Source organism: Pan troglodytes, chromosome 3 (genome assembly GCF_028858775.2).
Source record: "Pan troglodytes isolate AG18354 chromosome 3, NHGRI_mPanTro3-v2.0_pri, whole genome shotgun sequence".
NCBI classification, from domain to species: domain Eukaryota; kingdom Metazoa; phylum Chordata; class Mammalia; order Primates; family Hominidae; genus Pan; species Pan troglodytes.
The window spans coordinates 5,203,255-5,223,129 of NC_072401.2; the positions used below are offsets into that span (position 1 = coordinate 5,203,255).

The 19,875-nt window shown below is 44.1% G+C and overlaps 1 pseudogene; it reads right to left on the reverse strand.

The window, feature by feature from the left end:
* Positions 1-14,662: 14,662 nt before the first annotated feature.
* Positions 14,663-15,672, reverse strand: LOC100614122 (L-lactate dehydrogenase A chain-like; annotated as a pseudogene).
* Positions 15,673-19,875: the final 4,203 nt, after the last annotated feature.

Here is a 19,875-nt window from a genome sequence, read left to right on the forward strand (position 1 = left end):
GCCCTGTCGCCCAGGCTGGAGTGTGGTAGCACAATCATGGCTCACTGCAGCCTGGACTTCCCAGGCTCAGGTGATTCTCCCATCTCAGCCTCCCGAGTAGCTGAGACTACAGGCATGTGCCACCACACCTGGCTAATTGTTGTATTTTTATGTAGAGACAAGGTTTCATCATGTTACCCAGGCTGATCTTGAACTCCTGGGCTCAAGCAATCCCTCCGCCTTGGCCTCCCAAAGTGCTGGGATTACAGGCATGAGCCACTGCACCCAGCCTTGTTCCTTAATTTACTACTCACATCAATAGCTGGGGAAATGAATGTCTGGTTCCAGTTTTTCAGGGAATCCTGGAGCCCAGTGAGAATGAGTCAGCTGCTCAGGATCACACAGTTAATAAACCAGTATCTGGAATTCAAATTAAGTTCTGTGTGTCTCTAAAGCACATGCCCTTTCAATCCACTCACGCTGAGGGACCTACGCTTGCATAAGTGCCTTTTTAACACATAAATAAGCTCTAAAGGCAGTGTGGAAAGTGGTTGCAAAAATATAAATCAAATAATATGCTTAGAGGAAGAACAAAGAATGTTAACTGAAAAAAATAGCAAACAACGAACAAACTCTGAACCCTCTCTTGGTGTTGATGACTTTCAGTGGAGATCATAAAGAAATAGAAACTCTTAAAACCAGTCATTGGACTTGTTAATAATGGGCTGGTAGGAGAATGCTAATGAAATGTGATGAGTTTTTTTCTTGTTAAAATCTCATTTCAAATAACTCCGTTCGTCATCCATTTTTTTACAAGGAACGAAAACAAATGTTTTCCAAAGCTTCAAACCAAAATCTCTGTGTGGGTTTCTTGTTTTGAGCCAAATATTCTGTGTCTTTTCCCAGCTGGGAATTCCCTCCCCCTCTTTGTTGGTCCAAGTCCTATGTGTCCTGCGGGTCCAACTCCTCCCTCCACCGTCCTCTGACAGAGAGCCAAAGTCCTGGGTTCAAATCCAGTATCCACCCCCCCCTTTTTTAATTAAAATTTATTTTTTGTTTTAATATAAACAGTTTTTAAATATATTTCCCCTGTAAAGGGATACATATGTTTATAAAGCCTGTTTCCACTTCTCCCTAGAGGTTGTTTTTAAAAGTTGTTTGTAAAATTAATTTTGATTTTTTTAATTAAAGAAGTCATATATCATTTTAAAGGTCAAATGATTTTCAACAGCATATAATGAAAAAGAGCAGCGCCACCCTGTGCCTGCCCAGCCCAAATATTTTCCCCAGATGGAGCATTTTCAACCTTTAGTTATTTCTTCTGGCATTTTCTTACCTCTTTCTAAATCACCTCTCTGCACTGATAATCCTTGATTTTTTAGTATTAAATATTATTGATGGACTTTCTGTTACGAAGATGAAGATTAGCTCTTATGCTGCTTTCCCAAGTACCCTCTCACCATTCTCATAAGGGTATCATTTTTTGTTAGATCAATATTCTGTGGTTACTATTATGACCACATAAATAGTGTCCGTAGTTATGCCACATAATATGCTTTAATTACATTTCCTGTCTTGTATAACCTTTTTTTCTTGAAGTTGATAATTGCCTTTATGCTTTCTTTAGTTACCTATGTGCTTGTCATTAATTTCACCTCTTCACTCTCTCCGAAGTGGAGAACTATTCTGAGCAAATTTACACACGCCAGTTAACATCCCCATTCCCTTTCTCCTCTCGGAGACACTTCTCTTGGAGAACGTTGCCCTCCTACCACTGGTTGTCCTGGAAGCCATCAAACAGCTGTCAACCCTGGACTTCCCTGCTCCGTCATCTGAGAAGTCCCCTTTGCCCATTTCCTGAGTTGGAGCCCTGATTTCCTGGGTTTCAGGCCTTCCTTTTGCTTCACTGATTTCCTTTCTTGGAGCATCTCCTTCAGTAGCTTCCTGAGAGAAGCTGCATGGAAGGTAACATTTTCAAAGTTTTGCATGTCTGAGATTGTCTTTATTCTCCTCTTACATTTCAGTGATAGTTTGCTTGGATGTAGCATTGTACCTCCTCCAACCGTGGAACCATTTCTCTGTGATCTTGTTTCCAGCTATTGATAGTCTGATGTCATTCTAATTCTTATTTTCTTTCCCTGTGGGGTTTTGGATTCTTTTCCTTATCTCTGTTGCTTGGGAATTTCATCATCCTGTGCCTTGGTGTGGTTCTATTTTGTTGTTTGTGCTGGGCCCAAGTGAATCCTTTCAATCTGGAAACCTGTGGCCTTCAGTTGCAAGAAAGTATAGGTTAAGCATCCCTAATCTTAAAATCTGAAATCAGAAATGCTCCAAGATCTGAAATGTCTTGAGAGTGGAAATGATGTCACAAGTGGAAAATTCCACATCTGATCTCATGTGACATGTCACAGTCAAAATACTGGTGCACAACACGTCGTTTATTTCATATCCCCAAAGGAAAAAAAGGCCTTCTCAGCCCGCTTCAGCGGTGATGTATCTTTTCCACGCACATCCAGGTTCCCTCTGCCCCTCAAGCACTCACACAGGGAATAAAATAGCACTTGCACAGGCTGAGGCACCAGTAACACGTTCCCCACTATGCCCCACATGAAGCCAAGATCTACCTGCATTACTCACTTGGTTCTTTTTCTTATTCTCTGCTGTGTGGTGTAAAGTTATTGATTAAGGCCAGGAGCGGTGGCTCACACCTGTAATCCCAGCACTTTGGGAGGCTGAGGCGGGCGGATCACCTGAGGTCAGGAGGCCGAGACCAGCCTGGCCAACATGGTGGAATCTCATCTCTATTAAAAATACAAAAATTAGCTGAGTGTGGTTGCGGGCACCGGTAATCCCAGCTACTCTGGAGGCTGAGGCAGGAGAATTGCTTGAGCCTGTGAGGCGGAGGTTGCAGTGAGCCGAGATCGTGCCACTGCACTCCAGCCTGGGCAACAAGAGCGAGACTCCATCTCAAAAATAAATTAATTAATTAAATTAAAGAAAAATAAATAAATAAATAAATAAAGTTATTGATTAAAATTTTAAAGGCTTGCTGATACTCCCATGGGCTAAAAAAAAAGAAGTGATAAGAAAAAAAGGAAGCATTTGTGTTTATCTATAACATGGAAAGTCAAGCTGTTGGAGAAGCCGGACGGTGCTGCAGATGTAAAACATCAGATGGAAGAGCTCAGTGTTGGAATGACCATGGCACATGACCTGAAGAAACAGAAGGATGAACTGTCAAAGTCCTATACCACAAGAAATGAACAGAAGTCAATGAAACTAGAAAAAAACTGCGTAAAGCTAAAAATGAAGATCTCAGCTATGTACTGAGAGTGACCCCGTCAGTGTTGTATGATGGTACCCTGATCATTAAACAAGCAAGGATCGGTCAAGCTGAACAAAAAATTAAAGGAAACTGTGAACATTCAACAGGCTGGATGCAGAAATTTAAGAAAAGACAACATTAAGCTGAGCTCGGTGGCTCATGCCTGTAATCCCAACACTTTGAGAAGCTGAGGAGAAAGTGTTGCTTGAGCTCAGGAGTCTGAGCCAGCCTGGGCAATATAGTGAGACCTCGTCTATACAAAACATGTTTTTCTAAGATTTTTTATTTCCACTGTATTTTTATTTCACATCATCCCAGATTCTTTTTATCTCCTTAAAACACTGACTTACAAGATAATTTAAATATTTTTGTTAAAGCAGTTACGGTCAATGCCCCACTGTGTCTGCAATGAAAAAATACATATCCTGAATATTTGGGGATGAGATTTCTGTTTTGATTTTACTCCAGAAAAACCAATTACTATACAAAACTTTTTAAAAATTAGCCAGGTATGGTATGTGCCTATAGTCCTAGCTACTTGGGAGGCTGAGGTGGAAGGAAGGCTTGAGCCCAGCAGGTTGAAGCTGCAGTCAACCATGATTGCACCACTACAATCCAGCCCAGGTGAGAGAGTGAGACCCTGCCTGTCTCAAAAAAGAAAAGAAAAAATACCAAAATTAGCTGGGCATAGTGGCTCTCACCTGTCGTCCTAGCTACTCAGGTGGCTGAGGCAGGAGAATCACTTAAACCTGAGAGGCGGAGGTTGCAATGAGCCCAGATCACGCCACTGCACTTCAGCCTGGAGACAGAGCGTGACTCCTTCTGGAAAAAAACAAAAACAAACAAACAAACAAAAACAAAAAAAAAAAAGGAAAGAAAAGAAAATTAAAGACAGCATTAAATTCTTAAAGATATGTGGTGATAAAACATTTGCTGATCAAGAAGCAGTGAGGAAATTCATTAATGAGTTTGCCAAGTTCATCACTGATAAAACTCTACAGACACAAGAGCAACTCTACGACGCTGATGAAACATCACTGTTTTGCTGAGCTTGCCCCAGAAAGACACTGACTACAGCTGATGAGACAGCCCCTGTGGGAATGAAGGATGTCAGGGGCAGAACGATGGTGCTGGGATGTGCTAATGCAGCAGGCACGCAGAAGTTTGAGCTTGCTGTGATGGGCAAACACTTGCACCCTCACTGTTTTCATGGAGTAAATTTCTCACCAGTCTAATTGTTATGCTAACAAAAATGCATGCAGCACCAATTCTGATTGATTTCACAAACGTTTTGTTTTTTAAAAACTCGATTTAATTTAGTTTAAAAAAATAGAGACGGCGTCTCATTATGTTGCTCAAGCTCGTCTTGAACTCCTGGGTTCAAGCAATCCTCCTGCCTCAACCTCCCAAAATGTTGAGATTACAGGTGTGAGCCACTGTGCCCAGCCTATTTCACAAACATTTTGTACCAGTGACTTGTGCTCAGGGAAGCTGAGCTAGATATGACTGCAAGATTTTCTTATTCCTTTTATTTTATTTTAATTTTTTAGAGACAAGGTGTCTCTCTGTCACCCGTGCTGAAGTGCAGTGGTGTTATCCTAGCTCACTGCAGTCTTGAACTCCTAGACTCAAGTGATCCTTCCACCTCAGCCTCTCAAGTAGCTAGGGCTACAGCTAATTTTTAAATTTTTTGTAAAGACAAGATCTCATTATGTTGCCCAGGCTGGTCTCAAACTCCTGGGCTCAAGCACTTCTCCCGCCTTGGCCTTCCAAAGTGCTGGAATTACAGGCATGAGGCACAAAACCTGGCCAGTTTTTGTTATTCCTTGACAACAGTTCTGCTCATCTTTCAGCTGAGATTCTCATAAAAAATGCTTATGCCATGGACTTTCCCCAAATGTGACTTCATTAATTCAGTCATGTGACCAGGTTATCCTTAGATCAATGAAGAGTAAATATAAAAACCCTCTCTTGAACAGCGCGCTAGCAGCAGTGAACAGTGGTGTGGGTGTGGGAGATTTTCAAGAGGAGTTGAGAGCAAAGGATGCTGTAAACACTGTTGCCAATGCTGAGAACACAGTGACTAAAGACACAGCTGTGCATGCCTGGCACAACCTCTGGCCTGTGACTGTATTCAGTGATGATAATAAACAAGCTGGTGACTTTCAAGGATTCCATAAGTCAAGTGAGAAAAAAAAATCATGTCTGACCTTATATGTGCAAAATATAGACCTTCAGAGTTTATCAGTAAGCTGGAAAAAGTGAATATAGAAGTTTTTAACATTGAGAATGGGCTCCAATTGTAAATTTATTGACTGATGGCAAAATAGCTGAAATGTTTCTGAATCAAGGTGATGGTGATAATAGTGATGATAAAGATGATGTTAGCACTGCAGAAAGAGTGTCTACACACGACATGATGAAAATGCAGGATGGGCTTATTGAAGGGCTAGAGTGCTGCACATTCACAACAGAACAAAAAAATCATGTCCTTTGATAAAATCAAAGACAGACTCTCAGAAAAAAAAACCTTATTAAGGAGGCAGAGGACTCTGCAGGAAATGTTTAAAAAGCCATCTCGCAGAATGCGTCCTAGGACTCATTTTCTTGTTCCTCAACTGCTTCTCATGTTTTTCTTCATCCAAAACAAACGAAAGCAAAAAAAACAACAAAAAACAGTTACTAGGCCAGACACTGTGGCCCACGCCTGTAATCCCAGCACTTTGGGAGGCCAAGATGGGTGGATGACCTGAGATCAGGAGTTTGAGACCAGCCTGGCCAACATGGTGAAACCCCATCTCTACTGGGTATGGTGGCGGGCACCTGTAATCCCAGCTACTAGGGAGGCTGAGGCAGGAGAATCGCTTGAACCTGGGAGGCGGAGGTTGCAGCGAGCCGAGATCACGCCATTACACTCCAGCCTGGGTGACAGAGCAAGACTGTCTCAAAACAAACAAACAAACCAACAAAACCAGTTATTAGTAACCTTTTAATCAGGCAACGCGTTGCTGGTGAAGTCGAACGCCGCCTTTGCTGGCTGCTGCTGGTTAGCGGTGATGCAGGAGTTCTCGTGATGCTGCCGCATGGGTGCCCTGAACTCATGATTTTTCACTGTATTAATGGCATATCTTTTTTTTTTTTTTTACTGTTAAAGTACTCGTCTGAATAAGCGTAAGAAAATGGTTATTTATTGGTAGAATATAAATTCAGAGTCAGGAATGTTGGTGATGTCAACCAACCATAGATTGTCCACATTGGTGGCTGAGATAATTACACCGTTGCTTTCTTTCTTTGTTTATTTATTTGTTTATTTATTTATTTGAGATGGAATCTTGCTCTGTCGCCCAGGCTGGAGTGCAGTGGCACGATCTCAGCTCACTGCAACCTCCGCCTCCCGGGTTCAAGCGATTCTTCTGCCTCAGCCTCCCGAGTAGCTGGAATAATTGGTGTGCACCACACCAGGCTAATTTTTGTATTTTTAGTAGAGACAGGGTTTTGCCATGTTGGCCAGGCTGGTCTTGAATTCTTGACCTCAGGTGATCTGCCCTCCTCGGCCTCCCAAAGTGCTGGGACCACAGGTGAGCCACTGTGCCCATTCCCTGCACCTTTGCTTTCTGATGTTTTAGTGTACACAAACTTTGTTTTCAGCCCAAGATTATTAAAATTATTGCATAAAATTACCTGCAAGCTATGTGTACGAGGTTTATATAAAACATAAATGAATTTATTGTTTAGACTTGGGTCCCACCCCCAAGATATCTCATTATATGTATGTAAATATTCCAAAATCTGATAAAAAGTCTAATATGGTTTAGCTCTGTGTCCCCACCGAAATCTCATCTTGAATTGTAATCCCTACATGTTGAGGGAGGGATGTGGTGGGAGGTGATGGGGTCATGGGGGCTGTTTCCTTCACGCTGTTCTCATGATAGCGAGTGAGTTCTCACGAGATCTGATGGTTTTATAAGTGGCGGTTTCCCCTGTTCCTTTCCTCTTCTGCCACCATTAAGACATGCCTTGCTTTTCCTTTGGCTTCTGCTGTGATTGTAAGTTTCCTGAGGCTTCCCCAGCCATATGGAACTGTGAGTCAAACCTCTTTCCTTCATGAATTACCCAGTCTCAGGTATTCTTTATAGCACTGTGAAAATGGACTAATACAAATCCTAAATGCAGAGCACTCCTTGTTTCAAGCATTTCAGATAAGGGATACTCAACCTGTACCCTTAATTGCTAATCATTTCTCTTCCCAGAATTCCTATTACTTCCTATTATTTGGATGTTTTGCTGATTAGATCAATCCTTTAATTTTAAAAAATCTTTCAAAATCTCTCCTATGTTCCATTCTGAAGATTTTCTGCATTTTATCATTCATTCATTTCCTTGATGGTTTCATTTCTGCTGTCATATTCGTAGTGTTTAAGAGCTCTTCCATATTCTCTGAATGTCACCTGTTCTTGTTTCACAGATGCAATATTTATCTCTCTGAGGCTTGGAATTACAGATTTTTTAAAAAATAAGTTTATTCTGCTTGCTGCATTTTCTCTCTTTTCTCTGAGTTCCTTCTCTCTCTCTCCCTTTCTGCTTTCATCTTCCTCTTTTATATCAAGAGATGCTTCCCAAATGACTGGTGACATTTGCCCAAAAACATGTAATAAGAGCTCTGTGGGCATAATCTGGGTTTGTGGGCAAGTCAGGCAATGAAGCAGCGATCCGTCATTTCACTCGTGCTGCCAAAATGGCAGTTTGTGTAGGTCTTTCCCCTTATGCCAGTGGGTTTCCCTAGAGGGGGATCCTTCAGTTTCTTCCCAGGGGAGGGCAGCAAGGGCACAGCCTGGCTGCCAGGTTTCTGGGAGCCAAGTTGAGAAAGGTGCCCAGAGGTCTCACCATTGTGAGTGCAGAATTCCTCCACATGTTCTGGGATTAGCCAGGTGTCAGGACACCTCCTTCAGATGTGTTGGTGTTCCTGAAGCCAAAGCCTGTTTGGGGCAATTCCTCCAGACAGGAAACCAGAGAGGTGGCTCATGAGGACGGGTGGTACTCATCTCGCTGCCTGTGATGAGGACCTTCCCACCAGGCCTGTGTGCTCCCCATTCATTTCCTGCCCCTGGACCTCTCATTCCTGGGCTATTATTCCTGGATCTAGGCATAAGTGGCTTACTTGTGGTCACTCCCCTCAAAGGCTGGGATGGAACAGTGAGAGAATACATTTACCATGTTAAAAGACACCCAGCTTGTGGTTAATCGGTCACAGCAGCCTCAGGGAACTAATGATGCATTTGGGAAAAGTTTTCACAACAAAGGTATGAGTTTAGAACATCTCAGGATTCTCCCACACATGACCAACTGGATACCTGCTGAAGTATGACCTGGTTTCTAAAGATCCAGGGCAGCAATCTCAGGCTGTTGTTTCTTTCCAGCTTAGGCTTGGTTAATTTATTGCAGGCTCTGCAGTTTTCAATGCAGGGTGTATGTGGAAACCACCTGGTTTCCATCCCAGAAGCTACCTGGTCTCCATCCCAGGGCATTTTAAAAGAGGTTCTGTATGTGCTTCAGGTTACACGGTCCTGGTGAAGAGTCACGGCTCTGAAACCAGCATTGGCCCCCAACATACAGGATAGAGGAGAGCAGACCCAGAGAGAGTCTCCTGGCCTGTTCTTGAACTAGGGAGACCTCTGGGAGTGTCAGGGAGGAGTAGTGCTTTGGGACCCAACCTTGTGATTGAGAAACAGAGGCCCAGAAAAAGCAAATGACTTGCTAAACTCATGAAGCTGGCAAGTGATGAAGCTGGAATTTGAACCAAGCTAGAAGTTAGGTCTCTTGACTGCAACCTCTGGTTTTCGTTTCCTCTGGGCATGTATCTCTGAGACTGGAAAATGTAACCTAATGGATCTATTCATGGTCTGGGGCCATGTGGCCAAATCCCACGTAGGTCCCCTCCCACAGAGCCCCAAGGTAAAGAATAAGGCAGAATAAAATGAACTAACTTTAATCAAAAGGAAATGCTCCTTGTGCCTCCTCTATGCCTGGCCGACACTGGGTGCTGGGACTAGGGAGTGAGGTGGTCCTTGCTGTCAAGGATGGAGGGAAGGAAACTCCCTAACAGCAGCCTGTGCTGAGCCCATGACACGTGCACCAGACACAGACTCAGGGCCACTCAACTAGCAGCAGGTGTCGCCACTGAACAGGTAGGAAAGCCAAGGCTCAAAGGGTAACAGATCCTAGCAAGGGTCACCCAGGTTTAAAGTGGGGTTATGGGTCAAGTGCCTGTCCATATTCATATGCTGAAATCCACAACATTATAAAAATCCTAGTTCCCAGGTCAAGAGATGCCTACATAGCCCACAAACAAGCTCAAATTCATGTGCTGAAATCTAACCCCCTATGTGACAGCATTTGGAGGTGAGGCCTTTGGGAGGTGATGAGGTGTTGAAGGCTGAGCCCTCATGATGGAATTCATGCCTTATGAGAAGGGACCAGAGAGCCAGTGTCCCCTCTTTCCACCATGTGAGGATCCAAGGAGAAGTCAGGATTCTGCAACCCAGAAGGGGGTCCTCGCCAGACCTTGGCCATGCTGGAGCCTTGATCTTGGACTGGCGGCCTCCAGAATTGTGAGAAATAGGCGTCCATTGTGGATAAGCCACCCACTGTGGTACTTTGTTATAGCAGCTGGAGCTAAGACAAATGGTGAAGCCAGGTTAGAACTCAGCTCTCTCCGATTTACAACTTGTTGGGGCAGAGGGAATGAGAACAGGTCATTGCAGCCTTCCCCAAGATGTACTATCTCAGGTGGTCCTTCTTCCCCAGGAATTCTGCCCGTCGCTAGCCCCAGGGGCTAGGATTGAAGGAGTGGAGGGGAAGAATGATGTGCCCTCTGAAAAGGCATCTTCCCATGCCTGTGGGCAAAGGTAGAGCCTGTGTTGAGTTACAGGTCTTTGGCATAAGGTGTCACAGAACTGGGCTGTGTTTATGAACTACCTAGGGATCTCCTGACCTGGGAAGCAGGGTTGTTATAATGCTAAGCCTGGGGAAGGCAAGGGGAACAGGGGTGATCAGAGGACACCTTGGTGGGTCTGACTCAGTCTTCCATGTCTGTTTCTCAGACCTACTGAGTTCGCTGAGAAGACCCTTGAGTGAGCGGATGGCAGGCAGGTTGCTTCCTCACAACGAGGAGTAAGCCAGCCCCAGCTGCAGCAGGCCCTGCCCACCTGCCCTCAGCGGGTGAGCAGAGGAGCCCGGCGCTGTCCCGAAGGAGGGCATCTCAGACATAAGGGCAGGCACACCTAGCTTCTGGGCTGCCCTGTGTGCTCCTCCACTTCTCTGAGCCTCAGTTTCCTCATCTCCAACATGGGATGACTCTGATGATAACACAGTAATGCCTACCTTACAAGGTTTTTTTTTTTTTTTTTTTAGAAGATTAACAACTGCAGTGGGGGAGCATGTTTTGTAAAAACATCAAATCCAAATAAACATCAGATTTCCCTGTCTTGTGCGCTCCCATGGCCCCTTCCATAGCACTGAAGTCTGCTACGTCACTGTCAATTTTACTGCATGTCTCCACGGTGAGGATGAAAGCTCTCTGCCAGCAGGCACCCAGGCTACTCTGCCCATTGTCAAATTCTTGCCTGATGCTTAGGTGCTTAATAAATATTGCCTAAATGACTATATGCAAATGTTATTGTTAATATGATTGCACTCTGATAGGATTAATACATCTTTTGTCTTATGAATAGAGCATTCTATACTAGATTTTGTCTTCTAGGATATACATAGGGACTCCTCGACAGTCAATATCTCTCTCTTTCTTTCTCACCCTCTTCAAATTCCACCTCTGTCCATCTGTCTGTCATCCCTGAGTCCAACCCAGCACAGATCCTTCTTCCTCAGCCCTCCCAGGCAGCTCCTGTCCTTTCTCACAGGGAATTTCCAGGCCCAGGCCAGGCAGAGGTCAAACTATCTGGACCTGGGACCCTCTTGAGTCCAAAGGCAGGCTCTGGTCTGACCCAGTACCGGTCTCAGTGATGGACTGAAGCCATCATAGGCTGTGGCTGGGCACAAACCTCCTGATCAACATGAAAAAGACGTCAAGTATCTGAAAAAATCTATGTTTTGGCTGCAGGCTCGCCTTAACCCCTCATGAGCTGCCTCTGTTGAAAGGCTTTTTTTTTTTTTTAATTTTGTTTTGTTTTGCGTGCAGATTATCTGAGAACTGCTTGGCACTTGGGAATTTTCCACTGGCGCGAGCTAAGCCTGCTAATGCCAAGAAAGGAGAGAAGAAAAATCAGACAAAATGGGTCCCGCTCTCCTGCCAGTCTCAATTTGGGAGACTTTTTCCATCCTTGGGGCCATTTGTGAAAAATCAAGCTCTGAGGCCTTCTAGGGAAAATCTCTGGGCTTTTGATTCTCCAGTGTGGAAATTCTCTGCATTTGAATATTAAGTAGTGAAACGAGAAGGGTGTGGGCTACTGATGCCAAAACAGTTGTGTGCACTTATTTATTTAATTTTTTCCTTTATCATGGGGAGGCAGCGTGGTTTCTGTAGTCTGAGAAAGCTTAATCAAACTGTGGCTTCGTTAGTTACTGCGTGGGTTGGAGAAATTACATTGTTTCCCGAGCCTCAGTTTACTGCTCTGTAAAAAGAGCTAATGGTACTCATTTTGATGAGTTATTGGGAGGAGTTACTGTGTGGATTCTGTGTGTGTTCTGTGGTCTTCTTCTTCCTAGGGGGTGTGTGTGTGTGTGTGTGTGTGTCTTTTATGAATGAGGGGCTAGGTGGAGATGGTGTTTTCCTGTAGGGGTTTCTGAGCCCCACTACCTAATTATCTCCAAAAGGCCTTTCCAGTGTTAATCAAATGAAGAGCTGTATCTTCAGCTGGGAAGCTGAATCTTGGAGGGTGGCCCCTGGGCTGGTAGCAGGGGACTTGCCTGAATCACTTCAGATTATCATTCCTCAAGGGCAGGTGTGTCTGGCAGGGTGGTCTTTCGGGCAGTGGGTGCTAAGATGGTAAGCAGAGCAGGTCAGAAGCCAGGATGACATAGCCTGCTGAGATGATGCTGTTTTATGTTCCTCTCCATATTTATTTTGGACTTCAGGGAAAAAAATCTTAATAAAATAGAACCTTTTATTCATGTCTCAACTGTGCTATGGGATTTTAAAGGGAAGAATCTCTGTAAAGACAGCGAAAATGTGTAGGGGCCCTGAGCAAGCAAAGAGTTTGTCCTCCAAACTCATGTTCCCTAAATGTTGCCTTCATATTCATCTGGGGGTAGGAGTGGCAGATATGGGGAAGTAGGAACCCTGATTCTATATCTTTTTTGCTGTCAGAACAATTCTGCTCTGGCCCAAATTTGCAGGCTTTACAGAATAAAATAAAACTATAATTAACTCAGGCCCCTCTAATAAGATTAGATCAACCATCTGTTGATCATCAAGCCTGCCTTTGGGGGTCTTATTTTTCAATCCAGGAGGCCCCTCAAAGAATTCTTTCCTGTCACACTGCCCTTGAGATAATTTTGCTAAATATAATTCCCTCCATCTTACTCTCCCTGGAATGATCTGGTCCCTCTCATAGATGGCTTCAGAGACATGCTCAGCTGTTGGTTCTTTTTTCTCTCTTTCCTTTTATAGACAGGGTCTTGCTCTGATACTGAGACTGGAGTGCAGTGGGGCAACCGTAGCTTAGCTGAGACCACAGGTTCATGCCACCATGCCTGGCTAATGTTTTTTTTATCTTTGTAGAGGTGAGGTCTCACTGTTTCCCAGGCTGGTCTTGAACTCCTGGGCTCAACTGATGCTCTCACTTCTGCCTTCCAAAGTGCTGGGATGACAGGCATGAGCTATCATGCCTGGCCTTGTTGGTTCTTAATCTGGCTCTGTGAGGCTGTCTAAGGTGGACAACCCATCTCCCCTAGGCCAGAGAGGTGGATCATGGTAGCAGAAACCAGCATCATCCATGAAGTCAAGAGGATTGGGACTGTGAGGTCCCAAACCCCTTCCTTGATGGAGATTCTGTGTTGCAAACTTGAAAGTTAAGGGTTTCTTTAAATTAAGGAAACTGCTAGCTTATTATAGTTTATAAAAGAGCACAGGACTGGCATGTAGTAGGCATTACATATGAGACAACATGGTGCAGTGTTTATAGGAGGGGGTTTTAGACCAAAACTCTCTGGTTTCAAATATAATCACTATCAGCCATGTGACTTTGGGAAAATTACATAAGCGCCATGTACCCCATTTCCCCATCTGCAAAATAGGGATGATGACAGTACTACTTTACATGGTTGTTCTGATGACTAAATGAGATAATACTTTAAAAATGCTATCAGTGGGTGTGACATGCTGCGGTAGGCAGAATAATGGCTCCCAAAGATGTCCACTTCCTGATCTCCTGGACCTGTGACTACATTAGGTTCATGGCAAAGGGGAATTAGGGCAGCAGGTGAAATTGAGCTTGCTCATCAGCTATCCCTGAGATGCAGAGCTCATCTGGGATGATCTCGGTGGCCTGATGTAATCGAGAGGGTCCTTATAGGTGGAGGGGGGAGGCAGAAGAGAGAGAACCAGACCCATTGTAACCTGAGAAGATTGTGGCCCACAATTGGTGGTTTTGATATGGAAGAGGAGGTCATAAACAAAAAAATGGAGGTGACTTCTGGAAGCTGGAAAAGGCAAGGAAACAGATTGACCCCTGGAGCCTCCAAAAAGGAACACAGTCCTGCTGGAACCTTGATTTAGACCCGTGCTGGATATTTGACCTACAAAACTATAAGAATATCTATTGTGTTGTTTTATTATTTTTTTTTTCACTGTTCAAGGTTTATTGGGGGTTTTAGTTGGTATGACACTTGGATAGTTGGTTGCATTGTTTATATGTAGATGTTTCTTTTTGCACTATATGGCAATGTGTACGACTGATATATATCGTCCACAGAATAAGATCCTTTGGAACAATTATGCACAAGACATGCAATATTGGATTTATACACTGGATCCTAAGATGTGACTGATTGGAAAAAAATGTTGGACTAGGCATGTTAGGTGAAGGAGCCAGGAAGTTATATAACACACAGTAAACATCCATCTGGCTCAAGGGGTAACTGCAGCATTTGCAGCATTGGCAGTGGTGCCTCAAAGGTGGTAGACTTATAGGACTATGCGAGATTAGTACCATGAAGCATCAGGATACAGCTGTAGGATTTTACAAACCATGCCTCTTTCTAACTTTAGGAATTGATACTTTTCCCAGTCTGTCTTAATATTACTGCTTTAATCACAGATCAGATAAAAAGGACAACATGCACAACCTCCAACTAAAATCCTGTTGTAGCCTAGACAGTGAAGTGGTGTGACCTCAGAAAACTTTAAAATTGCAGCTCTTTTTGGATCCCCCAAAGTATCTGCACTCTTATTCAAACAGGCCTCTTCCTCAGGAGTCAGAGTCACCTTCACAAGGTCTGAGATTCCATTCTGTCCCAAGATGCAAGGCACACTAAGGAAGACATCATCCTTTATTCCATAGAGACCCTTAATCATGATGGAAATTGGGTGTCCCACCTAAGATTCATCATACTCTCCGCCAAATCTGCCACAGAGAGTCCAAAGGCCCAGGAAGTGTAGCCTTTCAGTTTAATCACCTCATAAGCACTCTTGACCACCTGCTTTTGAACCTCTTTCCACCATTCCTTATCTGTATCAGTCCCTAAATCTGGATGCAGAGTCCTCAGGGAGACACCAGCAACGTTCACTCCACTCCATACAGACACAGTAGAGTATCCACGTTCCCCAAGGACTCGCCTATGACAGCTTAATGGGTGAATACCCAGCCTTTCCTCCATCAGGTAATGGAATTGGGCTGAATCCAGACTGCAGCCACTTCCAATAACACGGCTTTTGGGAAAGCCACTTATCTTCCAAGCCACATAGGTCAAGATATCCACTGGATTTAAAACAATAAGCAACTTGTAGTTGGGCTGTATTTTACAATATTAGAAATGATGAATTTAAAGATGTTTACATTACACTGGACCAAATTAAGAGAGCTTTCTCCTTCTTGCTGATGTGCCCCAGCTGTGATAATGACCAGCTTGGAATTTGCCGTTACATTATAGTCTTTGCCAGAGACAATCTTTGGCATTCCAAGGAAAAGGCTTCCATGTTGGAGATTCATCATCTCTCCCTTCAATTTGTCCTCCATGACATCAACAAGAGCAAGTTCATCTGCCAAGTCCTTCACTAAGATACTGATGGCAAAGGCCATGTGAACAGCACCAACCTCAACAACTATAATCATATTCTGGGGGGCCTGTTCTTCCTTTAGAAGATTATGAATCAGCTGATCCTTGAGAATTGCCATATTGGACTTCAAACCAAAAGGAATCAGGAATGCACATCGGGTGGCCATCGGGGGCACATGGCAAGGAGATCTGGACTTGGTGGCAGCAGCTCCAGACATTGTGTTGTTTTAAGCCACAAGTTCTCTGTAATATGTTACAGGATCAATAGAAAACTAATCACATATGGTAGGCATTGAAGAAATATAAACTTTCAATTTCCTTTTACAACTGTTCAGATGTTTCTTTTCTCACCCCCTAGAGAGCAGACATCGTAAATTTATTTGCAATGACCAGAACCACGCCAGGCATACAGGAGGCACTCTAGAATAGATGAAAAAACAAACTAATGAATATGGGTGTCTTGGTAACTAGCATTGGTTATGTTCCTAAGGTGTGATGATTTGGTAGGCTGAATAATGGCCTCCATACATGTTCATGTCCTAATCCCAAGAACTGGTGAGTATGTTACCTTATAGGCAAAGGGAATTCGCACGTGTGATGAAATTAAGGTTTTGAGATAGCATGATGGTTAATTTTATGTGTCAACTGATGGGGTCAAGTGATACTCAGATAGGTGGTAAAACATTTCTGAGTATGTCTGTGAGGGCCTTTCTGGAAGGGATTAGCACTGAATCAATAGACTGAGTAAAGAAACTCTGCCTTCACCAGTGTGTGCGGGCATCAGACAATCTATTGAGGGCCAGGTAGAACAAAATAAGTGGAGGAAGAACGAATTTGCTCTGTCTTCTTGAGCTGGAACATCCATCTTCTGCCCTTGGACATTGAAGCTCTTGGTTCTCGGGCCTTTGGATTCCAGGACTTGCTGGGAGTTACACCATCAACTTCCCCCGGATGGGGGTGGTCCCGGTGGCATAAGTCCTGGAGCCAATTCCCATAATAAACCTCCTTTTCTATCTCTCTATATATCCTACTGGTCTGTTTCTCTGGAGAACTTTGACTAGTACACACAGTATTAGTTTTCTGTTGCTGTGTAACAATGTTACCGCAAATTTAGCAGCTTAAAAGGGCACACATTTACGAACTATCCTGGATTATCTGGGTTGACCTAATGTAATCATAAGTGTTTTTATAAAGGGACACAGAAGACTCAGAGTTAGAAAAGTGATGTGATGATGGAAGGAGGGGTTTGAAAAAGCTACACTGCTGATTTTGAAGATGAAGGAAGGGGCCATGAGCCAGGGAATAAAAATGGAATTTAGAAGCTGCAAAAGATAAGAAAATAATTCTGCCTTAGAGTCTCCCCAGGAGTAATCAGCCCTGCCAATGCCTCGATTTTAGCCCAGTGAGACTGATTTCAGAATTCTGACCTCTAGGACTGCAAGCAAGTATATTTGTGTTGTTTTAAGCCACTAAGCTTGTGGTACTCTATGAGAGCATCTATAGAAAACTAGTACAGCTGAGTATAGGAGAATGGCTTCCTTCCCACTGGCTGAGTGTACATCTGAAAGGTGGTGTATTTTGCCCATTTTCAGAGTGGGAAACTAAGACTGTATTAGTTATGTATGATGGTGTTACAATGTTACTATAAACTTAGCAGCTTAGACCACTTCACATTTATTATCTCATAATTCTACGGGTCAGGAGTCTGGGCACAGAATGGCTGGGTCCTCTGCTCTATGCCTTCACAAAACTGCAATCAAGATATTGGCTGGGGCTGTGATCTCATCTGAGGTTTGACTGGGAAGATGATCTTCTGTGCTCATAGGTTTTGGCAGTTCCTTGTAGGCTGCTGGACTGAGGGCCTCACTATCTTTTTTGGATGGAGGCTGGAGCTGCCCTTAGTTCACTGCCATGTGGCCCTCTCCATAGGACATCTTACAACATGGCAGCTTGCTTCTTCACACCCAGCAAGAGAGGTTACAATCTTTTGTATCGTAATAATGTGCATCTCGTCACAAATCATAGGCCCCACTGACACTCAGGGCAGGGGATCACACAAGAGTATAAATGTATTAGTTGTTTTCACACTGCTATAAAGATACTACTTGTGACTGGGTAATTTGTAAACAAAAGAGGCTTAATTGACTCACAGTTCCACATGGCTGGGGAGGTCTCAGGAAACTTACAATAATGGCAGAAGGTGAAGGAGAAACAAGGGCTTTCTTCACATGGTGGCAGGAGAGAGAGTGAGAGGGGGGAAATGCCACAGATTTTTAAACCATCAGATCTTATGAGAACCCACTCACTATCACGAGAACAGGAAGGGGGAAATCCACACCCATGATCCAATTACCTCCTACCAGGCCCCTCCCCTGACATGTGGGGTTTACAATTCAACATGAGATTTGGGTGGTGACACAGAGCCAAACCATATCAATAAACATCAGCTTATGGGGCCCCCCCAGAGATTGTCGACCATAATGACCCAGAGAGGGTCATTATGAGTTGGAAGAGTTGGAAGCAGGAAGTTAGCGGCTCTCAAAGGGAGGTAGTGTGATAAGGGAGTCAAGAATATTTGCCCAAGGAGACTGTGTTATATCAAATTCCAACTATGGCACTTCTTGACCTTGAGAACATTACTTATTCTGAGCCTTAGTTTCCTCATCCGTAAAATGGGAATGATAGAGCACAGGCCTCATAGGACAGCTCTGAGGTTACTAGTTGATCTGAATGTAAAGGACTCTGCTCCTTGGAGGCCCTGAATCAATGCCACTCATGTTCACTATATTTCCTCCAAATTGGTTTGTTTTGCATGGTAGGGTGTCTGTAGTTGTAGATTCCTGAAAGCAGTTTGATTGGCAGCAGAGGATGCTCTTTTCTCCCAGTATCCATCAATCCAGTTTCCCTTTGATCATGGGATCCACCAGTTTCGGTTGGGTACGTGGCCATATAGCTGAAACCACTTTTCTTAACACCCCTTGCAGCAAGGGGTATGACCAAATTTTGATAACAAAATTTTGTGTACAAATTTCAGTCAAAGGGGTGTGAGCAGAGCCCATAAAAGGAGCACTCTTCCTCTCCTCTCTTCCTGCAGGTAGGAATGTGACAAGAGCACGCTTTGACACCAGTCATGGTGACAGCTGAGAATGAGCTAGAGTGCCCTGCTTCCCAGCTCCTCACCAGCCCTGGGCCATCTACTCAGACTCTACACAAGTGAAAAATAAACTCTTTCCTTTTGAAGTCACTGTACTCAAGGTTGCTTGTTAAAACAGCCTCATCTGGATCTTATTTAGTACATAGTTGTTCACTGGCTTTAGCTGTGAAGAACAATCACATGCAGCCCGATGGTATAGCCCCTGCTTTAGAATCATGTGTGAATCCTGCCTGAGCCTGGATTCTCCAAAAGCAGAGCTGGAGACAGAAGCTTTTGTTCGAGGACTGTTAGGCAGTGTGGTCCCAGGATCAGGTATGGGACAGCACGTGAGGCTGGGTGGAGGAGTGCCTTGGCTCCACCTTCTGCGACTTCCTGATCTCCTCCAATGATTCCATGAGAATAGTCTCAGAGCAATCATTCAAGGTAGAGAGAGTGCAGAAATTTTCCACTGACTTGAAACTCCTGTTGGTTAAAGGTTAGCCTATTTGATGTTTATTCCTCACTGTTCTAAATAGTGCATGTGCCCGGCCAAGGAGGCTTCCTGCGGTATCCTGAGCGCAGTATTAATAAACGTTGGGTGAGATGCTGTCAGGTCACTGTTGCAGGAAGCTGGGCAGAGCCTGTGCAGACCTGGCCACCACAGCTGGGGCTATGATCATAGATAGATGTGGCCAAGAGGAGCTAAGGTGGTGCACAGGAGAGGGCCCTGGGAGTCATCAGAGGTGGTGGGTCAATGAGCCAAAAGCCATGCTCACTTTCCCCTGAAGTCAAGGTGTCAGCAAGGCTGTGTTCCCCCACTCCCAAAGGCTCTAGGGGAGGATCCTTACTGCCTCTTCCAGCTTTTGGTGGCTCTAGGTGTTCCATGGCCTGAGGCTGCAGCATTCCAATCTCTGCCTCCATACTCATATGGCCTCCGCTGTCTGTATCTCTCTCAATGTGGCTTCTCCTTTTCACTGTCTTATGAGGACTTGTCATTGGACTTATGACCTACCCTAATCCAGCATGAACTCACTTTGAGATTCTCACCATAATTACATCTGCAAATATGCTGATTCCAAATAAGTTCACATTCTGAGATTCTGGGTGGAAATTTCCTTTGGAGGCCACCCCATTCAACCCACCACATACACATTTAAAAACCATCTGGAGGTTTTCTGTTTTCTGTTTTAAGGGTCTGAAACCCAAC